At 43.8% G+C, this 20,279-nt stretch overlaps 1 protein-coding gene across 5 annotated transcripts in view; it reads right to left on the bottom strand.

Annotated features, from left to right (window-relative positions):
* Positions 1-16,140, bottom strand: part of myt1la (myelin transcription factor 1-like, a) — an 81,099-nt gene extending 64,959 nt beyond the window's left edge. For 2 of the 5 annotated variants that reach the window (XM_061051530.1, XM_061051532.1), the window contains exon 1: positions 15,882-16,140. The gene's annotated coding sequence lies outside the window, so the exon portion shown is untranslated. The remainder of the gene's footprint in view (positions 1-15,881) is intronic. The other 3 variants (XM_061051529.1, XM_061051531.1, XM_061051528.1) reach the window with 2 other exon arrangements.
* Between the last annotated feature and the right edge of the window lie 4,139 nt (positions 16,141-20,279).

Below are 20,279 nucleotides of genomic sequence, written 5' to 3'. Positions count from 1 at the left end.
ACACACACACATAAAGGCATGTAGACTGAGCAGAATGGCACAGAGGGTTCACCGTCTCTGCCATGGAAGTATAGAAACGTACACTCTGTTCTCATTTGATTTTTCTCTCATCGACAGATAACCGTTGGCTGCAGCGCCCTCTGTATGTCAAGACCATCACTACACCTGCGTCTGACGCTGTTGTCTTCCTTATTGTCTACCCGACTATTTAATAACTACAATATATTCATGGTCAGCTACTAAAAGAGCAACCAGGTCCAATGGAGAGCACTGACCATGTCACGGTCACTGCACGGTCCTAGCACGGACCCACGGTACGGTCGAGAACCCACCACGGGAATCGGGGAAGATTTTTGGCTTCATCTGTACAATTTAACAGGTACAATTTCTGCATTTTTATCCTTTTTTTACTCTCAAGGAACAAAGACATGCTGTTTCTAAGCACTCCTCCAGTAATGAGGTAAGTTTCTGACAAGCATACAGTACGTGCTGCTGCTATGGTAACCTATAGTTTAATATAGCTTCAACCACCAGTCTTAATGGGTTCTGAATTGTTAGCGAACTTATGACTACAGGCTACTGAAGACTATAATTTAAACAGACAACAGCCATGCAGTTAAACCCAAGAAATGTCTTTTGCTTTGACTAACCTGGCAGTGTAGCGCTGCACCTGAAAAACACATCTGAAACTGTCTACATTGAGCGTAATAGCAGGGGACTCCCTAAAAACAAGCTGGACGTGGTTATGCAACTTGTCATGCAATAATGGCTTGATAGCCATTTTCCTGGTAAAGTATTTTTCTATCAATCTCCCCTGTTAACTTATCTCATCTCATCCTAAATTGACAACTGCAAACAGTAGAAATCATCCGTATTTGAGGTGACATTCAAGCACATATTTGATTTATGAACATCTGGTTACAGTTCAGCTATGGGGTCACATAACCTGAGACAATAAGAGTGGGAAATGGACACAAAACACTACATGATGCATGCATATATCGTCACCAACGAATGAGGGGAGCCTTCGTAAATGTGGTGGTGGTAAGTCTCAAGGAAAGTCTAAAGCCGTTTTCACATCTGCACTCCTGAAAATATCTGGACAATTTCAGGAGGACTGCTCCGGAGATTCTCCCGACCTGGCTGTTCACATATGCACCTAAGAGCTGGAGACTATAACTGTTAGACAGGAGGGGGTCTCCTGAGGTAAGATGTGAAGTTAAAAAAACTATGCGAAAGTAGAGGACGAAGCACCAGAGTCCGCTACATGGCGCTATAATGAGAATATTTGCCTTTATATTGATGCTATGTGTAGTGCAACAGAATGACAACATCAAGAAAAGAGCGGAGAAGAACATACTGGAGAACAGAAAACACAATGCAGCAGGTTAATTACATGCAGACACTCTATACACCGTGCAGCAGTAACGGTACAGACACGTCACTCCCCCCCTCCTATTGGCTCGAGCTGAATTCTCCGGAGAATATCCTGCTGCGTTCTCACATCAGCTCACTCGAACTTGCTGCGAAAAAATACTAGGAGTCTGTCAGGTGAAGTCCTAGCGAGAAATGTGGCTGTTTGAGTTCACACATAAAGCTCGTCCTGGAAATTTTTTCCAGGAGATTTCTGCAAGTATGAAAGCTCTATTAAATAGGTTTTGTCAAGGATTTGGAATAAATTAAATCAGTGCCTTGTATTTAACTCTTAAGTCTTCATCACTCTTCAGAATTTGCAAATGTTTAAATTAGTGATAAATCAACACATTAACCATGCATGTTTATTTAAATGTTTTACATTATTAACATCATCAAATGAGGACTGGAAATAAATAAAACAGAGAAGTCAAATGTTCCTTTGCAACTTTGAAACAAGCTATTGACTATGCAGCGCATGCGGTTTTGGACGGAGCACCACAGAGATTTGGTGCTGGATGAATTAAAATGCAAATGACTTCATGGTGCAGAGATTTTGGGATCTTAATGGTTGGAGCAGCTCGTTAAGCTGCTGCTGGTGATTTGCAGGAGCGAAGACGTCTGAAGCGTCTATTAAAAACGGGGTGAAATCTTCTTTTTTTTAAGTCTAGTACGGCAGTAGGGGATCTAATGGGCAAGTTTCTGGGCAAAAGAAAGATGTCTTTAAAGTCCTCCCAGCCAATTAGTGATCAAATGAATGACCACACAACCTGAGAACTTAACAACATACTTGAAAATGCTTATTATGTCCCTAAAAATGTTCCACTCTCAGGCCTGAAGAGTCTGCATCACACACACAAACACAAACAGTCCCAGGCAAATGTTTGTGAGTCCAAACAAAGCACACACACACACAGCAGACAGGTGAGGTGTGTGTGTGTGTGTGTGTGTGTGTGTGTGTGTGTGCGTGCGTGTGTGTGCGTGTGTGTGTGTGTGTGTGTGTGTGTGTGTGTGTGTGTGTGTGTGTGTTTGCGGCAGAGCCAGACAGCAGCTCAGTGCTTTATTACAGCAGAGCACTTTTATCAAACCCAACAAACAGAAACACCTGGTGTGTGATGTGATGCTGCAGTGCACAAACCAAACAACACAAGTGAACAGACAGAGAGAGAGAGAGAGAGAGAGGGAGAGAGAGAGAGAGAGAGAGAGAGAGGGGTGGGGAGAGAGAGAGAGAGAGAGAGAGAGAGGTGCAGCGCTGCTTCAGTCTGTCTCTTCATGAAGAGAGTGTTCGTGTTATTCTGGACATAAAGCTCCTGGTTTAAGCCACTTCTGAAATTGCGATGTTGAGGGGTTTGTTACTCCACCGTTTTGGGTTTCAACTCAAATATCTCACAAACTGTTTTGATGAATGTCTTCAAATTCAGCATAGATGTTTGTAGTCCCTTCAGGGAAAACTTTAGTGCTCCACTGACTTTTTATTTAGAGCCACCTACAACGCTTCGATGGGGTCTGACCTTTATCAAAAATAAAAAAATACGATCCTGTATTGTCCAGTGTGCTGCAGCATGATGACTCAAATGTAAGTATTAACACAGTGGCAGCCTCTAATGGCCATCATAGTTCCCCTTATTTTAACAAAGCAGTTTTAATATTTAAATGTAACCAAACACAAAAAAAGTGCAGACAACACTCACATGGGTCCAAACTGCAGAGATCTTTGTTTGTTGATGCTTTATGTGTTTACAGAGAGGTCGACTGTCTCACCCTGACAGGATCTGCTGCCTGACAGGCAAAACTCAGGGAAAACCTGACATGTATATCCAAACCCAGCGGAGGTCATATTGACAACATGGTTTGCTGCCAACATGGGAAAGAGGCCAACAGAAAGAACATCATGTACTGAGCACTATGTATTAAGCACATGAAGAAGTTAGACTTTATTTCACTTTACTCGTGTTCTTCACCACAAGTCACAGAGATATACTGTACTCTTCCACATTTATACGACAGCTTAACTGCTGCAAGAGATAGAGAGAGAGCGGTGTCTAAAGTGCAGAAAATAAGTCTGGTAATGTCTCAGCAACGAAACATTGCCAATGAATTTGTGCAATTTAGTTTACCTGCAATTCTTAATCATAAAAGACAGAAAATGATCCAAAGGGATTCCATTGTTGTTGCCATGAAATCAAAATAGGGAGCGTTGCCGTTTGATTTTTAAATACTTTCATATCCAATTAAATTCTGATATCGTGACGAAAAGATCTCGAGGAAGTACTGGGACTGTTGTGATTCTAGTCGTTTAAACTTTGACATGATTCTGGTAAGAATGAAACAATAACAATACCAACTCATTTTGCTTTTTTTCTGAGCGCCAGCGACTTTTTTTCACTTGTTTTCAATGAGTAGAGAGCGTTCACAGCAAAAAGCAGCCACCTAGGGGGCGCTGGTGGGGCAGTGGTTAGTGCATGCGCCCCATGTATGGAGGCTGTAGTCCTCCAAGCGGGCGGCCCGGGTTCGATACCGCCTGTGGCTCCTTTCCCACATGTCATTCCCTACTCTCTCTCTTCCTGATTTCTCTCTCTCCCCAAAAAATAAGAAGAAATGTTTTTTAAAAAGCGTCCGCCTGGAGAAAAAGCGCCGTGCCCAGCGTCTGCCTTTTTTTGTGCGGCCTCTCCGAGCGCTCAAGTTGAAAATCTTTCAACTTTTCAGAAAGCAGCTGTTGACGTTACCGACGCTCTTTTCCAAATTTGATATTCCCCGTATCTTCACCTTCTACGGATCGTGTCTTGTACCTCCACATCCTCCTCGCTCTGCGTCTGATCGGGAAATAAACGATCTCAAATATAAAACATTCAGTAAAAAGCAACGGAGCAGTGTCGGTCATACAGCGGCTGTTATCAACAGACTGTTGTCATGGAGACAGGACGGACGGTGCAGCACTTTCCTTATAATGAGCACGCAGCGCTTTTCTGCCTGGACAAAACCACTAGGTGAACACGGGGCCTTAGAGATCCAATGTGAGGTCATTTCCTGTTTTTAGTTTTCCCACAAATTGCAGGCAGACTCCTGCACACTGTTAGAGAGCGCCGTTTAAATGGCATATCATATGTAATCATGTAATTTAAACGGTGCTCTCTCTTGATCACATCGTCTTAAAACATGTGATATCCTCTTAGTATACACATCAGATGATTGGTCGTATTTAAAACCAAAAGTTTTGCAAGCACAGAAAAAAGGCATCGTCAAAATTACACAAATGAGTTGGCAACGTTTCCATAACAAAGCGTTTCCAACATATTTTTTTGCAATCTAGACAGAGCTGTGCAGCAGTTTGTCTACAATTTTCCATGAATTCAAAAGAAGAAATGACCTAAAATGTGTTGCCCAGGACTTGTATTTTGTTGCCGTGGTAACGAAACAGCTATCACTATCGTCTGATTTAAACTAGTATCAGTTGTAAGATTTTAATTCTGGTATCATGAAAACCCTACTATGGACATCATAAAAACATTTACACTTTTTAACAACTAGAAGAAGATTCTGTTTACAAAAAACAAAAACATAAACAAAAATGTTGCACATCTATTTTGGTTTTGCTTCTTGTCCCGTGCACGGTATTCATTCTATTTTTGGACGGAGATTAATGAATTGATATCCAAACAGTGTAGCAGGCAGCATGTTACTTTTAACAGCTGCTAATTAAAAATGAAAGAAACGGATGCTTAATGAACGCCGCTCTGACAGACTGACGCACGAAACGCTCTGCTGCAGCTCTTGCACAGTCGGTGGTGTAAACACACACACACACACACACACACACACAAATGTAAAGAAGTAAATCTGCAGCGGCTAAGCCTGGTGTGACTCCCTCCTGTACATCAGCCCCACTCCTGGTTTCCATGGAGACTGGACTGATCGGGTGATTAGCCGCGTCAATTAACCTCTGACCAATCACGGAGAGCGCCCGAGCGGCAGCAGCTGACTGTGATCTGCAGATATGATCACAGCAGAATCCAACATCTGAACGCTGCATGCTAAATAATAATGAATGCGTGTGGGAATTTTACATTAGCATAGTAAATTACATTCCTGCACTTGTTTTTTTTTCTCTCTCTCGCTCTCTCTCTCTGTCTCGCTCTTTATTTCTCTCGTTTTTATTCCGTGGAGTCATTTTCAGCATTTGTTTGTTTTCTCTTTTTATTGTCTGTTTAATCTGGAAAATGGAAAACTAAATTATGAATCAAGTTTCTTGCATTTGTTGGTTTCATCTCGACGTAGGTAGTTTAATTAAACCAAAATTAGAAACTAACTCTTTCCTTTTTTTTTTTTTTTTTTTTTGCATTTTGTCTTTTTGAGATTTTTATCCTTTCATGTTCCCACTCCACACATGAACTCGCCTCATTCCCCTGCAGGGGTTACTGGCCGTAATGAACCCTGCCACACTTCATGTTCACCCTCTAAAACCTTGTAAAAGTGGAAATGTGAAGGGGGGACCACGCTGCAGATTTTCATGCCCGGACACCAAACACACCGCCGGACTTGCTCTCCCTGTGATGACCAGGTCTGCTGGTGTCGTGTCAGCACTTCAGAAGAGATAAAGTCCTCTTCAGCCCTCGGACTATCTTCTGTCAGAGCACATTCACCTCAAAGCAGGAGTATCCGCACAAACTTCTGGTATGGTAGGCTGAGTTTGTTTTATGCTGCGTTTGGCTTCATGATGACGGAAAGCAGCTGTTTCTGTTCTCAGACGTCACCTGACTGACACACAAAGACATCACCTGGGTCGAACGTCTCAGGTTGATAACAGGTCAACACTCAAAGATTTAAAGGCAGGGTTGGTCATTTTCTCCTGAAACACTTTTTAAGATTTTGGTGTAAATTGTCTTTAGGTCCTGACAGAAATTAATAACTCAGGTTCTCTGAAAAAGGAACAAAGAAAATCCATCATCTGTATCAGTTTGTAAGTCTGTAAAAACTGACCAATGTCTGCCACGAGGTACCAATCTGATGAACCAATCACACGCCTCCCTGTCTCCCTGCTCGCTCTCTACCCCCTTGCGTGCACTATCCCACACTCAAAGCGAGGGGCGTGGCTTTAGAGGGAACACAGAGGGGAGGGGGTGCAGACGGAGCACTGAGGGAATGCTGCTTTCAAAATCATGCTAGTTTTTGAAAATGACCAACCCTGCCTTTAATTTCTCTTAAAAGATGAAGAAAATCTGAGAGAGCGAACACATGACGACAAGAATGATGGTTACACAGTTTCGTTCCGATAGCGTGTGGAGAACAACGATAAGACAAAACAACACGTCACACATCAAGGCGAGCTACACACGAGGCCGTTTTGAAATCTGAACTGATTTTAAAAACGTAGGAGACCACGGACAGAAGGGAGCGATTTCTAACGTTAAAATCCTCCGAATGCGATTCAGCCCGACCACGAGACCACACACCTGCTCTTTGTAGTAAGGGTCTCACAGACACGAGATCTCACAGAAACTGGTGTGACTAAACGTGACTTCAGAAGAAGAACATGTTGACCTCGTCAGCTGACTGTCCTTGACGCCTCTGTTGTGGTATGACCTGCACGAGACGCTCGTGTTGTTGCCATATCTCCACAAGCCGCTCTTCTTCTTCCGCTTGACTCTGGGGCTCAGCTGTGTTCATGTTGGCTGCCATGTTTGTGAGCTGTAACATCCAGGTGGGGACGCCTCCTGGTCTGCTCGCTCTAATTCGCTATTTCAGGTATTCCATCTGAGGCAGCCCTGATCTGGAATCACACAATTCAATATCGGGGCGGCTCCGACTAAAACAGGAGCAGTAAAACAGTCGTATAGACGCCTCACACTGGAGGACTATTTGGACATCAGTTGCGACAAACCTCCAATCAGGCCACGCCCTCTCCCCCGAGCAGACGACTTTCCACAACGCTTCTTTGCTCTCGACATAAAGGACAAGAATCAGAAAGTTTCTAACATGTTCTGTGTTTAATTCAATATGTTGCCTGGCTCACCCCAGAGAACAAAATCTTGGTTTGGGGGAGAAAATGGCACCAAACAGACAAAATCGAAAGAAGCTTGAAGGCTGTTCAAGCTAGAATGGCTAGCATGCTAAGCTAATCAGACCGTCTTGTTTCGGATGACCCTGATGAAGGCGACAAGCCGAAATGTGTCATCTAATCAAGTTAATAAAGTTGATCTTGGTTGATTATATCAAGTGTTGCTGGAGCTTTTTTTTCACTCTTCGAGCACCTTGGTAGTTTGTGACGTTGAGCCAGAAAACCTTCTCTGCTACTAGCATGCTAAGCTACCGGCTAAAGTAGTTTGGCTCACCTTGTAAATCAGGTGAGATCACCGAGAAGAAGCTGCATGAAGTTTAAATGTGTTTAATGGTGATTTAATCTTGATGTGCTACTTTAACTGCAGGTTTAAAAGTCCATTTTTCAATCAAGCTGACATCTTTGTAGTCCAGTGTCGTCGTCCCCACCTCTTTTCACTCCTGAGCAAAGGGGCGGGGCTCTGTGATTGACAGGTCAGGGAGTAGATGCGGTCAGTGAGTGAAGCTTTAATGATCTGTTACAAGCAGATGAGGCGGGCAGCAGAGACCCTCGATCGTTACTCCTCCTGGAATTACCGTGTGAACAGAAAGGAGTCGGACTGAATCGGAGGATAATTTGTGTCCTTTCATGACTGCACATCCTGGAAGAAAGGTGTTTGACTTTCTTTTTCATCCAGACGCACTCTCTCTCTCTCTCTCTCAGTCACAGCGGACGCAGAAAACCCCTCAGATGGGAGATGAGAGATAACCCACGATGGGGAGGGAAAAAGGTCAGAGGTCACACGGAGTACGGAGCAAATTTAAAAAGTTCCGCATTAATCACGTCTCTAAATTGGATTCCACAGAGAGCAGCTGCCCGTCTGCCATTCACATGAATGATTATACACACGCACACCCGCACACACACTTCATGGCGAACAGGATCTACCCACGATGAATCATTAAAAATGTGTGTGTGGCCGTAACCAGTGTGTGTGTGTCTGAGTGTGTGTGTGTGTGTGTGTGTGTGTGTGTGTGTGTGGTTTTTACAGTATGAGTCATTCGGAGCTCGAGAATAGAAAGTGGATGATGCTTTCTGCTGCGTGTGTGTGTGTGTGTGTGTGTGTGTGTGTGTGTGTGTGTGTGTGTGTGTGTGTGTGTGTGTGTGTGTGCGTGTGTGTGTGTGTGTGTGTGTGTGTGTGTGTGTGTGCTCCTCCATTGATCAGAATGAGTTAATCAGATTGATGGTTGTCTTGGCAGCAGCTCAGATTTAATAAAACTACAGACAGACAGACAGGTAGTCAGGGTGAAGTCTCGGTTATTCCACTTGACAGTTACCAGTTAATCCTGGTGGATCGTGGAGTAACGCGCTCTGTTAAACCCCCTCGCAGACTCACACACACACCTCGCTACGTTAATGTGACGCAGATTTCCTTTGACAGTCTCGTGTCTCATAAGAGCTGGAGTTACTTTTTCTGGCTCTCAAGTGGAAAGGCAAATCTGGATTTTAGCCCAGAATCGGTCGCCCTCCCCTCCCCCGGACTAATTTTAGAACGGGGATGAATTCCTGCCAAATCGGTTGTGATTTGACTTCCAATATTTTACAACGACACCTGATTAATCACCGGCGGTCGACTCAGTGGCACCAAGATAATGGAATGGATCTTTTGCAAATCATTTAGTTTGGCTTTATTTAGGGGGGGGGGGGGGGGGGGGGGGCGGCTTTGGCTCAGTTAGTCGGTCGTCCTTGCTGCAGGAGCTGGGGATTGAACCCCCACCCTTCTGGTTAGGAGATGACGACTCTACCCACTGAGCCAAAGCCACCAATGAAGAGCCAACAAACCCATTACACAGACACTTAATGGACGGTTCTATAAAACTCTCTTTCTAGTCGTGACAAACACCTTTAAAGGCTTTATATGTGATTTTTTGATCCAGCAGATGTCGCCCTTGAGCACCAGCATGAAACCAAAACAACTCGCGCTGCATTGTTGTTGTTAGCATGCTAATGCTAGCGATCTTTATTATGCTCGTATCTTCACACTGCATGTAAATTTACCTGAAATGAGCGTGATCTAGAAACACAGTTAAGCAGTGAGTACAGTATGTTATTCTTCTTTTCTCTAGTCCCTCAATTAAACAACTTTTATACACGAGGGGAGGAGTCAGCCGGCCGTCCGGGCGATGTAAACAAAGTGAAGATAGGACTCTGAAAACTCTGAAAACATCACAGACAGTGGGACTCGGGTGTTACACCCATTGTAGACAGTCATGACTCACAGAGTTATTTTCAGAGGAGATACTTGATTTATATATTTAAGAGTGAAAAATCACATAGAAAGACTTTAAGAGGCAGAAACCTCGAGCTGAACCAGACTCATGATGAACAGACGTCTGATGAGACTGTGCTGGGTTGAGCAAGAACACTGTCGATAACCAGGCCGACTGAAAGATTCTCTCAGGTTATAAAAACAGACAATTGATACAAACGCAAACAAGACCATCAGCAACAAGACTGACTATTTCAACAGAGATATTTAAAGATCTCATATTCTCCTCTTGTTCACCTTTCTTGTTGTCAGTCTGTGAAACCTACAGAGCAGCTTTGCATGATTTGCAGATGAAAAACCTCCTTACTTATCTTAAAGTGGTGTCAGTAAAAACCTTCATTTTAGCCTCGGAACTGAAACTGGTAGTTTCAGCTTCTGTCTCTTTAAAGCCTCCTTTGCACCAAACGGTCCGCTTCAGTTTCAGTTCTGGAGGACATTTATCGGTGATTCCACGGTTAAAGTTGAGAATGGTACCAAAATAACTTTCCAAAACGTTCCAGATCCTATCATGCATGTTTCAAATCCTGCAAACTAAGCCACTTAACGACTCGGTGCTGCGATTACAAATTTGGTAATTTCTTTAGCAGATAAAGATTTTTTTTAAAATCACATGAGAAAATAAACTGAAATCATGAAATGTAGGTTTCAAAAAGTGAAAGAAAAGTGAAGCTCAAAGCGTGATGATGGGCTGCACCTGGTCAGGTTCTGATGTGTGACCCAGCTGTGATGTGAGCAGACCTCCAGGTGAGCCAGGTTTATCAGTGACCAGCAGCAGGCAGGTGTACCTGGTCATGTGTGTGTGAGCCCAGTGTGTGTGTGTGTGTTTAATCTGCTCCGTCACACACAGGTGGTGTCTGGCTGCAGAGACGAGGACGCTTTATTTAGTTCTGCAGTTATGAATGATCTCCAGCTCTGACTCGGACTCCGCTGAGAGCAGACAGGAAATAAAAAAAGAGGGTTTCTTTTTTCCTCTCATTACTTTTTCAAAAAAAACAGCCTGCAGCCACCACGGGGGAGACGAGAAGCAGGTCTACCTGAACCAGGTTAATGTTTCATTTGGTCAACAAAGAACATTCACTTTTTAACTCAAGAGGCAGCAATCTCTTCCATGACACAATGACTGGTTCAAATATAGAGGAAATAACCCTCCACACCAGCAGGGGGCGGTAGTCCGTTTGTTATGATATGATATAAGAATCATTTTCACACCGCTGTCGGTCACCACTCGTATTATAGGTCGTCTACTAATGGAGAATAATGTCTGATAAAAAGTAGAAAATGGCGTAGAAAAAAGAAAAGAAGAGGCGGAGGAGACAAATAAGGAGAAACTGCACTAATGGGTGAAAGCATGGAGACTACAGCGAAAGAAAGAGAGAAATGAAAACTCCCAACAGCCAATCAGAGAGATTCCTCTCACCGACTGCCAACAGTGATTCTACATGTCGAATCGGGTCTGGGCCTTTACTGTTCTTATTCCTCTGTAAAGCGTTTTGTGTTTTCTGGTTATTTCATCCTCGTGTTTCTCTTTTCACTGTTTTCACTGCATTTCCCTCGTTTTGTCTTTAGTGCTTCCTGTTTTATTTTGTAGTTCTTGTCCCCATGTGTTTCTTGTCTTGTCTGACTCCCTCCCTTTTGATCGCCCTGACTGTCTTCACCTGTGCCGTCAGTCTCAGTATTCCTTCCATTCCCATTTTGATCTCTTGTTTGAGAAAGATTTTAGCTTTTCTCTGCGTTTGGGTTCCACTCCTTGTGTTTCCTGAACGTGACGGGTGAAGGACGCTCAAACGTTGTGTAGAGCTGAAGGAAAGTGAGACTTGTTTTGTGTTTTTTATAGACAGTTTTCACCTGTTTCAGTAACTCTTTTCATAAAAGTTCTTCACTATTTTACCTCGCATATTTTCTATTTTGGGGCGATAATTACACCAGCATGTCGGGCTTTGACTTCTACCTCTTTTTGTTTGAGGCTTTGGATAAAAAACATCTCTGCGATTGAAACATCTCTTTACACCTGAAAATGATATTTGTTACGGATTAATAAATAATTAAAAAGACAACTATTGTTCAGAAAACTCTGGAAAGGACTCGAGTCTCTTCAGAAGTCTCTCTGAATAACAAACCGAGTGCAGATTAAACATCGGTGAGAAGAAATGACTTTCCATCTTTTCATGCACGCTGAATAACGGCGAGCTCTTCAGCTTCAGCAGGCCTTTCCTTTTCAGGCTCACGGACAGACTTTAGAAAGTTAAGAGGACGTCTGCAGTAAAGTTTGAATCCTCCATTCACTTCTCTCATTTTGATCAAACGACCCGACGCTTCTCATCAGGACCGGTTCTAGGACAACACAACATGACCACGTCTGATGAAACGGGGTGCAGCTACAGCGGTGTTATAGGTCCTGTGTGTAGTCCAAACAGGTCACCTGCCCCCGCCATGACCTTCAGATCATGGATGTAACAAACACAATGAGTCACTGTTTGAAAGCCTTGACTACTTATTGTAGCTAGCTTTTTGTGTCCATTCAATTCAGGGTGCAGAAATCTAAAATGACCCTTTTGCAACCTGGTAGAACTCCAACACACTCAGCTGAGGTTTGAGGGGGGGGGAGGGTTCAAGTCTACACAGGCAAAGTTTTTGATCTCCAACATTAAAATATCCTCCAAGTTCACTCCTCGTATTTTGGAAAGCCAACACGCAAGATTTTACCAACGCAACAAAACAAAAAAAAAAAGAGTTAGCAGGGCGCTGGTGGCGCAGTGGTTAGTGCGCGCGCCCCATGTATGGAGGCTGTAGTCCTCCAGGCGGGCGGCCCAGGTTCGAGTCCGACCTGTGGCTCCTTTCCCGCATGTCGTTCCCCTCTCTCTCTCTCTCGCTCTCTCTCTGATTTCTGACTCTATCCACTGTCCTATCTCTCCAATAAAGGAACAAAAAGCCCAAAAAATAAATCTTTAAAAAGTGAGCTGATGTGAGAATGCAGCGGAAATAATTCAGAGAATTCACCTCCAGCTAATAAGGAGGTCGTTGATGTTTCTATACTGTGATCGCTGCACGCCATCTCTACCATCTCCGTGCTCTAATGAACCTGCTGCATTCTGTTTCCTGTTCTCCAGTTTGTTCTTCTCCACTCTTTAGTTCACATTGAGATTCCGTTCAACTACACGTAGCATTGATAGAAAGACACATATTCTCATTATAGCGTCGTATAGTGGACTCTGTTGCATCGTCCACGTTGGGTTTTTTTTCCGGCATGTACCCGTATTGGCGCTGCTGAAACGCTCCAGAGATGGACTCGCTGTGGAAACACAATTACTGACTAAAGAGTGGCAGCAAATGTCGGCTTAGGACAACCAGGTCAGGAGAATTTCAGGGACAGGAGTGCATAAGTGAAAACTATTCAAATGAATAATACGTTTGTAAGATGGTGACTTCCTGTATACTGTCTTTATGTGTTATTAAACGCTGTGTTCATGTTTTTCACACCGCAGGAACTATGAACTATTTTGGTACAGAGAACCCCGTTTAGAGGAACTTCTTTAGATCCTGCTTCAGAGTCGGTACTCTCCTATAGCAGCATGGCGGCGTAGTGTCGTTCTCAGGACTCTCGGGGATAGTTCCTCTTTGGTATGAAAACACCTCATGCTCCTATATAAAACAATCTGCTACTTTCCTCTTGTTGTTCAACACTTTGGTCAACTCTGGTTGTTTTTAAACGTGCTCTATAAATAGATGGATTTGATTTACAATTCTACAATTCACTGATCAGACTCTTTTCTCCAAAGCGACGTACATCAGAGAGTAAGAACAACACAAGCAAGGATCTAGAAAAAAGGGAACAATGTCAGTAAGAGCAAACGATCAGCTTTGAGTCTGATTGGACACACAGGTGCTGACAGGAAGTGACCAGAGGCAAAGCACAACATTGAGGGCAGTTCTTGAGAGCTCTAATCAGTATAGAAACCATCTTATAAGTCGTCGTTATCAAACAAAAACCATCGTCATTACCATCATCATCATCAATAATATGGAGACCATCATCATTAAGTTAGTAGGTATTCATGAAAGAGCTGGGTCTTTAGCTTTTTCTTAAAGGTGCAGAGGGACTCTGCAGATCACATGGAGTTTGGAAGTTCATTCCACCACCGGGGGGCGACAGAGGAGAAGAGTCTAGTCAGAGACTTAGGACCCTGTTGTGAAGGTTGGATTTAAAAGGTGTTTTTGGGTGGTGCCACCCGTGAACAGATCTCTAATGCCGCTCTTCATACTCGGTGTAGCAGCTGCTCTTTTAGCGCGTACTGCAAGAGACGCACGTCTATCAGTTGCTTTTGTTAATGCTGAAGTCGAGTGATGTAGAACTCAGAAATCGTTTTTTGTAGGTCTCGGTCCTGTCTCGTAATCGAAAGCATGTGTCTGATTTTTCAGAGAAATGTATCTTCTCGGTCTTGACTCGATTTCGATCCCTAAATGTCTCGTTCTTCTCTCGCTCTCTGAGCTCTCTGGTCTCAGTTAGTCTGGTCTTGACTACAACACTCACTAAAGTCTCTCGGATGACCACCCAGAATGCAGACCTTTGAACCTCCTCCCTGAAGCCTTTAGACGTCTCTACGTTCCCATCAGCAGTGAGAAAGAGTTCCTGTAGCGTCGTTACCTTAGACTGTGTCCACCACGTCACACAATCATCTTATATTCAATCATCTTGAAACAGGAGTTCATTGTTCATGTTGGACCACACAATGTCCTCTGACATTCTCAACACTCCAACTCTGACGCTCATCTCCTGAACATTCAGAGGAGTTATCTACCAAACAAACAACAATTCAATCAGAGCCAGGACACTGGTCTCCTCCCAGCAATCGTGCTTCACTGTGAAAGTCTTCCAGCTCTGACAGAGGCGGCTGAGTAGGTTGTTTAGTTGTTTTCCAGACACAAAAATAAACTTAAAGACGTTCTGAAAAGCACTTTCAAACGTTTTTGTTGTTGTTGTTGTTGTGGTGGTTAAGAAGCCTCTCATTGTTGTAGAGATCCATCATCCTGCATTACACCAGCCTCTTCTTGCCCAGGTATACATGTTGCTTTTTGCCCCCGTACAGGTGTGAAACCTGCAAGTGAAGGGAATTTCCCCCTCTTGGCTTCATGCCATGTTAACGCTGGTTTTAAAAAGCTGGTCTGTGTTTGAGTTCTGCAACCTCAGCTTAAAAAAAAAGAAAACTTCTGTATATTTAGCCAAGCAAATTCATCAAATTCATCCAGCATATTAAATCCCTCAGTATAATCATATAATATACACTCAGTGATAACAGGGGGGATAAAGTTAATATATATAAAAAGGTGCTGTAAGGTCACTGCAGACTCTCTAATTGGCAGCACAGGCACACTTTCTTTCCCTCTCACTGTGGAGGCATTATGGCGATATTATAGGAACAGTGACGCTGTGTGACACCGTGCAGGAATACAAAACACTTCACACAATGGTCCCAGCCTGGATTTATCAGACCCCCTATTAGTCTACCCATCCTATAGCTGTACCACATACGGAACAATGCATAGCTTCACAGGAACATTACGGAAACACTACACAGGGGATGTGATGGAGCGCCGCGCGTTATGTATGATAATGAAACGTGAGAATAAACAATCAGACAAAAAGGTGGTTTGAGGTCACTTACAGTGCAAGACAGTGACAGCTCGGAGTGGGAATAGCAACTCACAAAGGCGTGCAGAAAAGCAGCGCAAAGAAGGCACAACATGTAAGAATATTTTAGGAAATTGCGTGTCTTCAAACGACAAGAAGATTTTTTTTTTTTTTTTTAGCAGAGGTTGTCCCCACAAAAGGCGCACACACACACACACACACACACACACACACACACACACACACACACACACACACACACACACACACACACTGTCAGAGCTCAGGGACGTAATAATAGGAACATAAGAAGAAGGCTGTCAACAAAAAAGTGAGCGCTGGAACAACAGGAGCATGACTGACACACTATAGGGAGCACTATAAGAAGGTGACCGGAGCGGTGGAGGCGCATATAGGAGCGTCAGAAGCGTCAGAAGCGTCATTACAGGAATATAAAAAGAGAAGAAAGAGAAACATACTGAAATGGCGAAGATGGAGACTCCTCTATCTCTCTGTCTCTTCGTCCTCCTCTCCTCTTCTTCTGTGCGCGGAAAAGTCTGCAGCCTCCTTCACTCTCTCTCTCTCTCTCTCTCTCTCTCTCTCGTTCACACTCTCTTTCTCTCTCTCGGTCTTTCTCAAGGTCTCTCTACCTCTCTCTCTCTCTTTTGTCGCCGTGATAATCTGGCCGTGCCTTCACTGGCGGAGAGCGGGATGGAGGAGGAGGGGGGGGGGGCCCAGACAGACAGACAGGAGGGAGAGGAGAGGATGATGAAGATGGTGGAGGGAGAATCAGACACTGCAGCAGAAGGAGAGGGAGAAGAAGAAGAAGAAGAAGACGGCGGGTATACCTCTCCCTCTCTCTCTCTTCTCTTCTTGCTTTTGTACCTATCTTTTCTTTATTTCCCGGGCGCGCGCGCGCAAATCGGCGAGAACGCGCGCGATAGAGAGCCAGCGCGGGCGAGTGGGCGGGCGCGCGCATAAAGGCTCTCCAAGGATATGGCAATGCGAAGCCTGCCTCTCTCTCTCTCTCTCTCTCTCTCTCTCTCTCTCTCTTTCTCTCTCTCTCTCTCTCTCTCTCTCTCTTTCTCTCTCTCTCTCTCTCTCTCTCTCTCTCTTTCTCTCTCTCTCTCTCTCCTCTCTCTCTCTCTCTCTCTCTCCCTCTCTCTCTGTTAAATTCAAGGCATGTACACTGTGTGTGTGTGTGTGTGTGTGTGTTTGTGTGTCAATATAACACCCAGAGACTGACTGCAGGGTCTACACACACACACACACACACACACACACACACACACACACAGTCTCTATAGGCGCTGCATCACAGTGTAATTTCCTTTGTTCAGCTCGGTGTAACAAAGTAGTTTGACTCTAATTGAGACTTTAACTTTATTAGTTGTAGTCGTAATATCCCGGCTTTATTAATCCTGATAATGTTCTAAAGCTTCTCTGATTATTAATAAGCTCTTAATTGAAATAACTTCTGGCTTGTCACGTTGTTAAAAGTCTCTCTTGTCTTCCTTCACCTTGTTCCTCTCTTTGTCTTTGTATCCCCCCGTTAGGAAACGTCTTTAAAGCACCTGCTGGACCAAACTCCATCAACAAAACCCCCAAGCAGAGGCGCTGCTTGTCAACAAGGCAGGGGCCCCCATCAGCGGCGATTCTAGAGTCTGTTGGCGCCCCAGTCAAGAATAAACTGGGGGTCCCTGCAATTCACTTAGCAGACGCTTTCACGCTTCATTAAGTTAGTAGGTATTCATGAAAGAGCTGGGTCTTTAGCTTTTTCTTAAAGGTGCAGAGGTTTCACTTTGTTGAGCAACGAGAGAGTGAGTCCTGTCAAATGGGGCCCCCCCTTTAGGGAGGTCTCCTCCAAAATTTTGCACATTTTTCTGAGCCACTGCTTTGGTTTAAGTTTGTGATCCCTCAGGAGCCCCCCCCCCCCCCCCCCCCCCCCCATGTTATCAAACATCCCAGGATTCATCCGACCGGTCAGGAGCAGCTGATCTGGTCGTCGTGCCCTCAGTGTACACTGCACGACTGAGCAGGCTGAGAACTGTCCCAACTTCAAAATGAAAACCTCAGATTTCATTTTTATGACCACCTCACACTAAACGACGAGATCACAGGAGCGCGGCCCGACTCCAGCAGGACTCTCATGAGGTTATTGAAATCCCTTGAAAAGTCGGTAGGTGTAAGGCCAGCATTAGAATAGAATAGAATAAAATAGAATAGAATGACTTTATTGATCCCAAACTGGTAAATTGTGGTGTTACAGCAGCAGGTTATCAAAGCAAATAAAACATTATAAGAATAGAAACATAAATAAGCACTTAAAATATAAAAAATAAGAATAAGAAGAGATTTATACATCAAGGATTTAACTTAACATTCCTACTGGTTTCAAAAAAAATGAAAAATTAAATACAACATTTATTCAGGCACGTCAACTGAATGTAAAAAAAACTTGCTGGAGGTTAGAGATGTAAGTTTGCAAAAACAGTGATGACAGTGGTAAATGTGCAGTAACGATATAGAGGGTTATCCAGAGCTGTGCAATCAAAGATACATACGTTAAAGTGCAGGTGTCGTACAAAAAAAGCCGACTGTGTCTTAATTGGTCTGAAATTGTACAGTGCAGTGTGCGCTCGGCTTTAAAGAAAACAGGAAATGGGCCCAGATGAAATCTGAAACACAGACATGGACTTAAGGATCTTGTTGAGTGTGTCAAATATTTGCAGAAGTAACCAGCTATGTAGTCGCAGCAATTTGCAAAACAAACCAATTCTTGTACCATGTAAATGATATTGTCTTTTTTTTTTTTTAAATCAACCCCTCGACTATCTGTGATCAGCAGCTGTGATGAGATCGCGTCGCTGACAGACTGAAGAACACCAGAATTTAAATGTTCTGCACAACAGAGCAGCATGGATCACAGCCTGCATACACTCAGGCTCTCTCCCAGTTTTCAAGCAGAGACAGGCCAAGAGACACACCAGCATCAGTTGTTGTTTGTTTTCTTTAAAGCTTGAAACCTTCTCCGTATGGAAGCCCAAAGCGGACATTCATCCATACGTTAAACTAACGGCGTCATTTTCTCAAGATCTCCTCTTTTTTATTTTTATGAGATGGAAAAACTAAACAAACAGAGAAAACCAACTTTGTTATCTTAGCAGTTGAGATCTGGAGAAAACAGACAGAAAGTAGTCGTTATCACAGAAAAAATGAAGCAAATAAAAGGTATGGCTGCATGTCCGCCTTGGGGCTTCCGTACTTGATTGGTCCCTGGAATCGACCATGACTCTAATTTAAGATAAAAAAGGTAAAGTCACTAACTGGAGGTTTCTGCAGGATCTGTGTGGGCAGCATACCGTCTGCACGAGATCACGGGAGAACTACAAGATCACGCGGGACTACAGACAGCTGGAAAAAAACCAGCAGACAACAGGTTACTCTGTCTTCCCGAGGTCGATTCATTCTGGGCCTGATTTGAAGAAGATGTTGATAAAGTGGGGGCGCTGGTGGCTCAGTGGTTGGTGCGTGCGTAGTCTTTAGGGTGGGCGGTCCAGGTTCGGGTCCGGGTCTGTGGCTTCTCTCCCACATGTTATTGCCCGCTCTGTCCACTGTCCTATCTCTCCAATGGAGGCCACAAAATTCCCAAAGATACATAAAAAATAAAATCAAAGGTTTGCGATGGAGAGCCTGTATGAGGTGTTTTATTTTGAAATTGATCGGACGCTCTGTGCGTATCCTTGTTTGACTTCCTGTCCTGTTATGGAGGTCAGCAGAAGGTTAGAAACCATTAAACAATGACAGAAGACGAGACCACGATCCGGTCCAAGTCTCCTTAGAGCTCCGCACTGATCCCACCTTCTCGTCTCTTCAGTCGATGTTTAAGTTTGCTCCATGTGACTTTATTCATTTATTCATCTGCCCTCTTTATTGATACGGCAACTTTTTCCTCCTCAGCCGAACTCAAATACTGAACAATATTTTGATTTTGATTTTGATTTTGATTTTTTTGACATTTCAACTCACGTTTGTTTTAAGAGCAAATAGAAAAATGCATCATTGGATGTTTCACCTGGTCATTCTGGTTTTAGTTTTCAGCTCCTCGTCTGTGCATGCAGCAGTGATTACGATGCTTTTAAATGTGTTCAAAGGAAAATCAAGCAGAGAAAGAATGCATTTTGACATGGCAGGTTTAGGCTGCGAGGCTGGAAACGTTTAGTTCCTGGAAGCTGGACATACACACTTATAACCTGTAGGGATGTACCTGACTCTTAAAAAAGTGTGCAGAAGATTTATGAGCTCGCTTTAGGCTGGCAGGATTTGTCATTTAGACATTTTGTGTAAAAATCCCGGGAAATGTTTTTACTTTTTTCTGCACATCTGTCCATCAATCCCTCCATTTGTCTCCAAGTTTTAATTCCGTCTCTGATGATTTACTTCTTTAATTCTTTATTTCCCTCCATTTCTTGATTTCCTTCTTCTGTCCTCTGTCCTCCCCTCTTCCTCAGATTACCCTCCATCCCCGTCACTTTTCATCCCCTCATCCTCCTGACTGATTATATCCCTCCATTCATCTGTCTCCCCTCCTTCCCGTCCTCCACCTTCTCCTCCATCTCTTCTTCTCCTTCCTCCTCCCTGCGTCTCTTTGCTATGACAGCAGACCGGTGTGAGCTGAGGACACGGAGACAGAGAGAGAGAGAGAGAGGGCGGTGGAGCGAGCTTGGTTTGAACAGGGTGACCTAGTTAGACTCTAGCTTCAATAAAACATAGAGACGAAGAGAAGAAACACACAGGTCTCTCTCTCTCTCTTTCTATGTCTCTCTCTCTCTCTCTCTTTCTATGTCTCTCTCTCTCTCTCTTTCTATGTCTCTCTC

This window comes from Labrus mixtus, chromosome 12 (genome assembly GCF_963584025.1).
Source record: "Labrus mixtus chromosome 12, fLabMix1.1, whole genome shotgun sequence".
In the NCBI taxonomy this organism is placed as follows: Eukaryota; Metazoa; Chordata; class Actinopteri; order Labriformes; family Labridae; genus Labrus; species Labrus mixtus.
The sequence above is the reverse complement of the archived record's forward strand: the minus strand, read 5'-3'. Positions and strand labels throughout refer to the sequence as shown.